Source organism: Thunnus thynnus, chromosome 6 (genome assembly GCF_963924715.1).
Source record: "Thunnus thynnus chromosome 6, fThuThy2.1, whole genome shotgun sequence".
NCBI classification, from domain to species: domain Eukaryota; kingdom Metazoa; phylum Chordata; class Actinopteri; order Scombriformes; family Scombridae; genus Thunnus; species Thunnus thynnus.
The window spans coordinates 28,173,516-28,182,956 of NC_089522.1; positions in this window are offsets into that span (position 1 = coordinate 28,173,516).

The following is a 9,441-nucleotide window of genomic DNA, read 5'->3' on the forward strand; positions in this document are numbered from 1 at the left end:
AGTGCCACCTTGCCGGATTTTGTGTGAATGCAGCTGAAGCACGGGCTTCATCCTGTCTGCTCTGCGTGTGCATCTGTGTAGCTCAGCCCCACCCTCGGTCAAAAACACAAAGCAAAAGAGAGAGATGGAGATGCAGGGGAAACAGTGAAGCACATAAAAAACACAGCAATGTAACCTGGTCGCTACGTTTTTATATGACCTCACACCTTGCGCGCTGTTATTGGCTGGGGGCTTAACACCCACTGCCCAAAGGTTGACGCCTAGAAACGTCCTGAACACAGCAAAATAATAAGAAAATACAGACAGAGGGCAGAGTCTCTGGTATAAATACACTACCACACACCTCTAGTGGGTCATAAGTAATGATTATTATGAGTCTATACATTGTTCTTTAGGAAAATCCTGCATAGTATACCTTTAAAATGTGGCATTTTCTAGCAAAACCTGAATTTAATGGTGTTTCATTTCTCAGACAACTCCAATCAGCTGTGCTAAACTTGGTCTTTAATGCTGGTGCATTATGCATGAGCGAGATCAAAGCATTGGTCATTAAATAATAACATGTTTTGCTTCACAGAAATCCAGAAAAGATATGCATGAAAGCACGTATCCAACTTCAGTTAAAACTGACTTCCAAACAATTTCATGAGGATCAAACATGGTTGCTGTGAAATTTGTACTTTCACGCTGTGCACCTAAGCTGAATAAGTGAGTACTGTATGCAAATGAGCTTGGAGCAGAATAGCTGATTTGTTGGGCTTAAGGATTGCAAAACCACGTTTGCATGCAGCGCAATTCGTCAGAGCACCTCTGTGTTTGCAACATGCCTCATTCTGATTTCTGAATAGTAAATGAAAAGCTCATTTGGTGGAGCTCAGAGGCTGGGGTTGGGGTCAGGGGGGCTGCTCGGGGTAACTCAAAGTCGCTCTATATGATGAGATTTCAGTTGGTTCATTACTCACATTGCTACCTTTGTAATTCAGGCAGCTGTCAGTATCCTGAGGGACAGAGTGCTGGGGAGAGGAAGCTAGATATTTTTGGCAAAGCATTTGTCAGGAGGAGAAAAGCAAGAATAGAGGAGCTAAATCACAATATGTCCGTCAATTCCAGGTAGAGTTTACAGAGCTGCAGATATTTGTGTCTGTCCAAGTGAGGTCTGTATAATAATAGTGTAATTTAACTGGTCAATGAGCACAGTACGTACAAAACATTGTAGCATATACTGTATTTATCCTCTGGTGTTTTTTTTAATGTTTCAGCTTTGTCAGGCTTCACAAAGCTGTACAAATATATTTCTGACATGAGACAAGCTGTATTTGTCTCTGTTAGATCCAATGTTTGACATATAAAGCAACACAAACAGAAATCCCCCCCCCCCCCCCCCAAAACAACAAAAAACACATAAACGTTTAACATCTATTGATCAAAAAATTCAATCTTTTAAATAAATCTAAATTCCAGGTTGTGTACTGTGTTGGCACATAGTAAAGCGTCTAAAATAGTGTGGGAATAGAGCAGTCACAGAAGGCTTTCCCCCTTAGAATAAATCAATATTCTATGTTGTATTATTACATTTTACACCTGAGAAATGAACTGATAGTATATATACTTCATTGCTCCATACAGTTTATTGTGAAATTATAGTTCTAAATCTGTTATTTGATAACATACAGTGGGTAGTTTTATAGTAAGTCAGTAAACATATATGTAGATTTTTTTTTTCTTTCATCTTCCACTTGACTCGTCTTCGATGTCTTGATGATATTAACCACAAATGACATAACCAGCTCTCAGGATATTGTACTTTTCCTATGAATGCATTTGTGAGTGAGACGAGCTGCATTATGTAAGGAGAGAAGAGCTCCGCGATGATGGTAATGCGAACGGCATGATGAAGATGAATTGCCATTGTCTCGTCAACTGTCTCATGCGAAACCCAGAAGCATGGGGAAGGGGGAGGTGGGGGAGGTGGGGGGGAGGGGAGGGGGGGACTACTTACTGGCATGGCAGCTCAAGAATGACTCATATCAAAAGTGCATTAGAGACTTTGATGGACAATAAGCATGTAAGTTGTGAAGGGGGGATGAATATATAAAGCATCTCCGAGCCAGAAAAGAATATACAGGCCATCTGAGGTGGATAAATGAGCAAATAGCAATAGCATCAACCAATCAGCCAATGACCTTTAAGACTTTCCTGAAGAAGCTAAACAACTGAGTAGAAGTAGAGTTCAATGTTCGTCTATAAACAGCTCATAATAACTTTATAAACCCATAAACACAGGTGGAGGTTTAACCACTGATTCCTGTTGTTGTACTATACATCATTGATAAATAGCATCACTGACTAGCACGAATGAGACGTATTTACCCTTTAAAAAAAAAAAAAGTGCATTTAAAGAACTTTTAACTTAAAATGTGAAGCTTCAACAGAGCAGTATAAAATGAAATCTCTAATTTCCTGCTCTGTAATTGTGATTCAACATGGTGTCACAGACCTAATTGCAGTGTGTTGACTTGTGTCTGCAGCAGGTCCTTGACATGATGAGCTTAGAGTGTACAGACACATTCAGCATGTTGATAACACTTAGACCACTTCATCAACTTCAGCTGATTGCAGTGATCAAATCCCAAGTAACTGCAATTTCATCACAATTCTTTTTTTTTTTTTTTTTTGGTACTTTAATAGGTTTTAGCGAGAGCATACTGGGATAAAATAACTACATAGTCAATCACTGTGTAGCTTATAATTATTGTTTGCATTCAATGACTTGAAGAATTAAGTCAAAAACTTGTTAACTTTAAACTTTTGCATGTTTTATCTCAGTTACTTTAGTGTTGTGGTGTTAAATCTTAATACTACAGAAGGTCATTTTGTGCTCAAAATACACAGATATGTCATTATTATATTGTAAACTTTGTTGTTTGATAATACAATGTGGCCTGTCTGCTAGATTTACTTCTATACACTACAGTAGTATTTGAATTTGCAAAAGAAAATCTGTTTTAGGGAAACATAATACCACTCGAATTATGTTTTTTGTCAACATAATGAGTACATGTTCATAATGACCATCTGCCCGGTTGCAAAATGCTCACGCTGAAGGCACCTGCAAAATATTAAGTGACAACATATTTCATTTGTTCTCCTAAAATATGTGACTGTAGCTATTAAAAGTGTTGTTTTTAACACTCATACTTTGTTAAAGGGGACATGTTATATTATTTTCAGGTCTATATGTTTATTCTGGAATATCTTTGCATGATTTACAGTTCAAAAAGCTCCTTATTTATCTTATATTGACCCTTTATGCAGCCCATCGGTTCAGCCTCTGTCTGAAAAAGGCTGTTCAACTTCCTGTTTCTTTAAGGCCCCGCTCCCAAGGAGGCTACATAAACAAACAACAGTAGTAGGATTTTACTTCTTTTTTTTTGTTCTTTACTTGAAACTTCTCATATACATCCTTACATGTTCAAACCTGAATCTGATCCAAAACATGAGATACGAACAACCCGTGGAACAACTTTAGCAACAAAGACCAAGGAACAGATGGCTGTTTATGGGCATGTTGTGTTGACGTGAGCTCATCAGGAAAATAGGAAAAACATTGCAAATGAAGTGTTCAGAGCAGGCTGAAGCTCTGGTTTTTGTCTTGCAGTGAACATTTTTACATATGTTCACCTCAAGTTTTGGAACTTTGACCATGTTTAACGTAGACGTGCGTCATCCAAACAGTATATAAATAAAAAAAAAATCCAAAGATGTCCCCTTTCATACTGAAAAAGTCAACAGTGTCTTGAAGCAGGACATAATCACTTTGTTACCTTTTAATTAAAACCACAGTCTTTCTTTAACCTTTAACGAAGTGCTTTTGTTTCTTAAATATAACTTAGAACTCAGGATGCAAACCTCGGCCTCCGGTGTTGGATTCTTGTGCTTTCTTGTACAACGATGATCCACCCTGACTGCCACCTTACGATAATGAGTTGGTGGTTCTTTCCTTCACCAAAAGAAATGTTGCCAGTAAACATAATACAGGCGGCGATTAGGTTTCCTGCAAAACACAAATGGCAAAACACAATTAGTCGTAAATACATGTAATTTATAGGAGAAAGGGTTGTTTGTTCCTCAAAGTGAAGACGGCCTTTCCGTAAACCCTGTGGTTTTGTGGCGTAAAGAAACCTGTAATCTAACCTAGTTGTATATGTGGAACTAATCTTGTGATGTTAGTTTTCCTTGTTTGGGATAATTAGACTTTTTCATTGATGTGGTAATAATTTATTTATCAAAGTTAACATGCTTTAATATGATCTGAAATCATGTTTTCAGTATATGGTCAAACAGCATATCACCTAGACTTCTGAGTGTGACTAATTTATTTAACAAAATATTTCATATTTCAGTGACATTAGTATAATCTGACGTGTGTGACAAATATCCTTTACAGGCGGAACACACATATTTACCTTGATGAAGAGTGATCTCTCAAAGCTAAAAGCTCTTCAAGGCTACTTTTGGTGTATTTAACTTAAATACGCATGTGAGAATCAGTTTTAGAATATTTAAACAGTGCCACTAAACATCCGAAAACTTTCACTTCAATGTGCAAAAAAATGGTCCAATCTAAATGAAAGTATTCCTTGGATTTGAATAACAAGATTACTCATTCTCATGTGCTTGGCAATTACCCAGCCTTGTGTTTGAAAGCTCAAAGTGCCTCTTAATCACTCCAAAAAATCAATGAAAAAAGTTCAAATGCAGTCATACGTGGATTGCTGTAACATTTCTCCAATCCAGCAATTAATACCTTTTCCCCAAGAAGAATTCAATCAAGTAAAGGAACTGAAGCTCTACAGCTCAACTCATTTGATCTGTTTTAGAGTTTAACACAAGAATGCTGCTTTTGTTTTTCAAACCGTCTGATTTGACTCATCATGAGCATTCATATCTGCTTTGAATGGAGCATAATAGAACCCCCCCCCCCCCCTTGTTTTTATAAACAGCTTTAGTTTTTTTGATTTTAACTTATTTGCCAGCCTCAGGGGAAATCTCAATGTCTCATTAAGAGTGTTCAGTCTGAAAGACGCTGAGCTACCGTAGTGTCATCCCATCAAACCAGTTCGACTTCATAATGCTTTATCTGATCAGTCCAGTGTTGATGCTCATATTTTTGATGACACACAGATGTTCAGCACAGAAAATAGGCAAGCTATTTTCTGAACTCTACAGATGTTACACTGAGGCCATCTTATACCTAAACTTAATTACTGACATTGAAGTTGAACTGAAATCTGAAGTCTACTATAATAATACTGCAGCTACTGTGCATATACAGAATGTCAGCTTTTTGGGCATATTTGTGGAAGCAGAGGCTAAGCTTCAAATCTCTGTGTGGGTGTTTCCCATCGCAGTGGTTGACTTAAATCTGAGAGCCGACGTTGCTAGAAGACATGTTGTCAACTTCAGTGGTGCTCTACTGACTGGAGCACATCACAGCGCTGTATGAACGTTGATACAAGACATTTTTCCATTTTTTAAAACTCCCACACAGCATCGGTTATGTAAATGTAACGATCTAAGCTGTCTGTTCCTTTGCAACATTAAATATTTGTCATGCTGTTATGAAGTTTGTATTCCACTTAGAAAGTGGATGCTAGCAAGCCGGGCTAACTCCCATTTCCCGAGCAAAGGTTAGTTAGCCTAGCTGGCTAACATGAGCACAGATTCCCACTATATGTTACTTTTTGTGGGTGTAATTTCAAAATTGCTGAGTCATTGGCAGTTCCCACACAGTAAGTGTTAGTTCATCCCAAATTATACCAAGGAGGTCTAGCTAGCATCTAGTGTCTGTCTTTCATGGGTCCGGTTGTGTGGTAGCAAATGACCAGACTGTTAAAACTCATTGTAAAGAGTCGGCCTACAACTTTAGTGCTCCTTTCATTACATTGTGATTTGAGTAATGACACTTAGTTAAGTTACAGATAACATAAAGTGCTCAAACAACAGATGGGACTAAGCAATGGCTAACAATTAAAGCGCTACACAGATACAGCCTACATGGATATAGCCCTAATGAAATAAACAGTACAGACTTTGTCAGTTGGAACCAAAAAAAAAAAAAAACCCAGGAGAGCACCATGGATATATTAAGAGAGCTGAATATACACTACCATTCAGACCTGTTGACAATTTGTACCAGTGGCCACCCGCAGTCCTGCTGCCCATGAAAGCATTTTTCCCAAAGACCGTCATTGTAAAATAGATGTCTGTAAAAGCATAGATGGGACTCTTCCAACTGACAAAAAAGGGTTTATTACTCTTTGTATTTTGAATTTTTAAACCATGGTAATATGAAAATCTATGGGCAATGCAGTTTGCCTCATAAATACAAAGCAAAACCTAGAAGATATAAAACTTTTTTGGCTTATGCACTTGGCAAGCAATTTTATCATCATCTTGGAGTTTTGTATCTGGATGTATGGTAGAATACATCCAGCACTAATAGTGCTGTCACTGCAGAAAAATAATTAAAACATATAATAATTTCCTCTTTATGATAATTGCAATTTTGAGTACACAAGTCAAAACAGCGAGGAGATACTGTATATGGTGATTTCTTAGCAAAAATGAATTTTAATTTCAGTATGACTTTAGACACTGAATATTTAAACTCAATAGACTTTAAAGTGACACCTTTTATCACAGGAAGCTGAGTATCAACACTAGATTGTCCAAATAAATTGCTCCATTTCTTTTAATGTGAGCATCCTTTCAAATTACACTGGGATGTATCTTAAATCTTGTTCTTCCTCTGGATCCTGATCTCACTTCAGGATCAATCGGTACATTACAGCTGCTGCTAAATGTCTCATAACAAACTCCCTGATTAATAAGTTATATATTAATATGAATAAATTCAACCTGGCTCTGCATGGTGACATGCAATTTGTAAGAAATGTGATTTTAAAGATTAGTGCTTCAGATTTAAATGGGTTATTAAATGGGTATTGTATAAATTTAAAGAAATGCATTATTAAATGAACATGATTATAATGATGGTTGGTTGGTTGATGTAAATGGCCACCAGTGAAGTTGAATGAATTGGATTTCATGGCTTTTAATCACCTTTATGCTGCGAGCCATTAATATAGATGGTAAGTAAAGAAACTTCACCACAGGCGACCACTCAAAGCACACATTTTTCAATCTGTGCTTATTCACAAGTAGTCACTAACATCTGCCTCCTAAGGTTTTTATTGCTTCCTGTGGTGTTCACCTGTTTTTTTTAATGGGGGCTAAAAAATCAGGCTTTAACACAGTAACATTTAGCCCATTTCAGTTTCACCTTATCTCACCATGCGGTACACGTTCTTGTGTTTGAGACTATGTTAATAAGAATGTGAATAATTATCTGGACCCACATCCTTTTCTTTTAGCTTTTTCTGCAAACCCTTATCGAGATGTTCAGCGGGCATGTCACAACAATTAAATCCTTGGACTGGGAGGGTTTATTCGTCACGCCAATGGCTTTCCCACATGAGTACTTCGATCCATTCATGACAGCATTTCAATCTAAAATGCCCTTGGGATGACTATCTAAGTCCTTGCCTGGGTGACTCTCAACATAGGTTAATACCCAATTGTTCTTTGTTATTTGGTAAGTAAGTTTGCTGTGTCTTTCCCTCACCTGCTTAGAGTTAGATCAACCTTGCTGTTGGAGCGACATGCTCTGAATTAAGTGTGAGTAAACATAAACAGTGTTTAATCAAGAAATGAACTAGCAGCACCTCATCTCTCACGGTACAAATCTTTAGACTGTACGGGACACAAAACATGACATCGACTCTCCTCTATCTATATAACACATCAATAGCAGCAGGTTAGCTTATCGAGTTGGGAGCGCTATCAACCGGAGGATGTGGGTTCAGTCTGCATTATTAGTAATCATTTGCCCTGCTGAAGTGTCCTTCAACAACACACTGCATCCTAAACTAGTACCTCCCTGTAGAGCGGGTAAAGAGTCAGAGAAACTCCCAGCTGGGACCAATAACACGTCATCAGTTCATTATTATTATAATCAGCAACTCAGGTGGGATTTGCCTCCTATAATACAAAACATAATGTCAGTAACACTTGGATTATTTCATTGTGAAGGCTAGTGGCTCGGCTTTCACTGACACAGCTGCAGTATTACATTGTGACACGAGTGCTGAATACATAATAAAAGAAGCTTTACATCTAATACTGTATGTACATTCTGTGCAACTAATATTCAGTTATCATGTTAATCACGTTCTTTGCTGGCGAGATGTCTGAAATTGCACATTAAATGAAGAACATTTGAATATAGCGTAATATAACAATATAAGCAGAGGTGGAAATTGACAGAGAAGAACTCAAGGTCTGGCTTGCTGCTGAGAGCGGGGGAGCAGTGTGTATGCAGGACTGGTGTGACACTGAACGCTGCTATTTACTGAACTGCTGAGAGTTCATTTCCCTGTGACTCTCCAACAAGATATTTATGAGGCTAGATGAAAGCGTGTGTCGGTTACACTCTGTGCCACAATGATTCTTCATACGCTGCCATTGTCGTTTCATAAGGGAAACACTGATCAAGATCAATTCAAACAGCTGAGATGCCGTCAGGAGCTTAGTCTCACTTATTATAACCCGCTGAATGTGTTTGTAACGGTGTGAATTTCTGAATTTCTGTTACTCCAAACATAGATTTGGTTGTTTTTTTTGTTATTTTTGTTGCAGCAATTCTTTAGTGACACGATGAACCTTTGAGATTATGTTCGAGATATATGTTTTTCTAACTAAATCGCTTTAGGCTTTAAAATGTAGGCTTTAATATTAAACTTTAATATTGAGGGTATTTTTTTTATCTTAGCAAAACATCTGATTTTTATTATCTAATACCTCAATAAAATCAACAGCACAATTTCATTACATACTTCGGCAAAGTTTTGCCAGTTTATAAACTGTACAAAGTATCACCTAGACATGCAGAGAATCAGAGCAAATTTAGGATTCAAGCACGGCCAGGAGACTGTGCTGTGTGTGTTTGACCCTAAGGAGGGAATGTGACTGATGATACTTCTCGGATCGTGGTTATTTTTGTCTCATCAGCTTTTTTTTCATAGTCATGAATCTGATGATGGGATGAGAATAACAGCACAGGGAACCTGCTGTGTGGGGGTTACAAAAAGCTGCATTAGAGGGAAACTTTCTGGCAACTTGGCAGGAATCACAAACAATGTCCAGCAACAATTAGGTCTCCTGAGAAGGGAGCAGGAGGATATGCTTATTCAGAGGGTCTCGGCTATAGGACTCTCCTGCCAAACCCAGCGATGGTACACAACAAGAGATCCAAAGCAGACTGCTCACACTCTATGCAGCACACGGAATTAGTAAATATCCATCTGTCTGTCCTCTTCT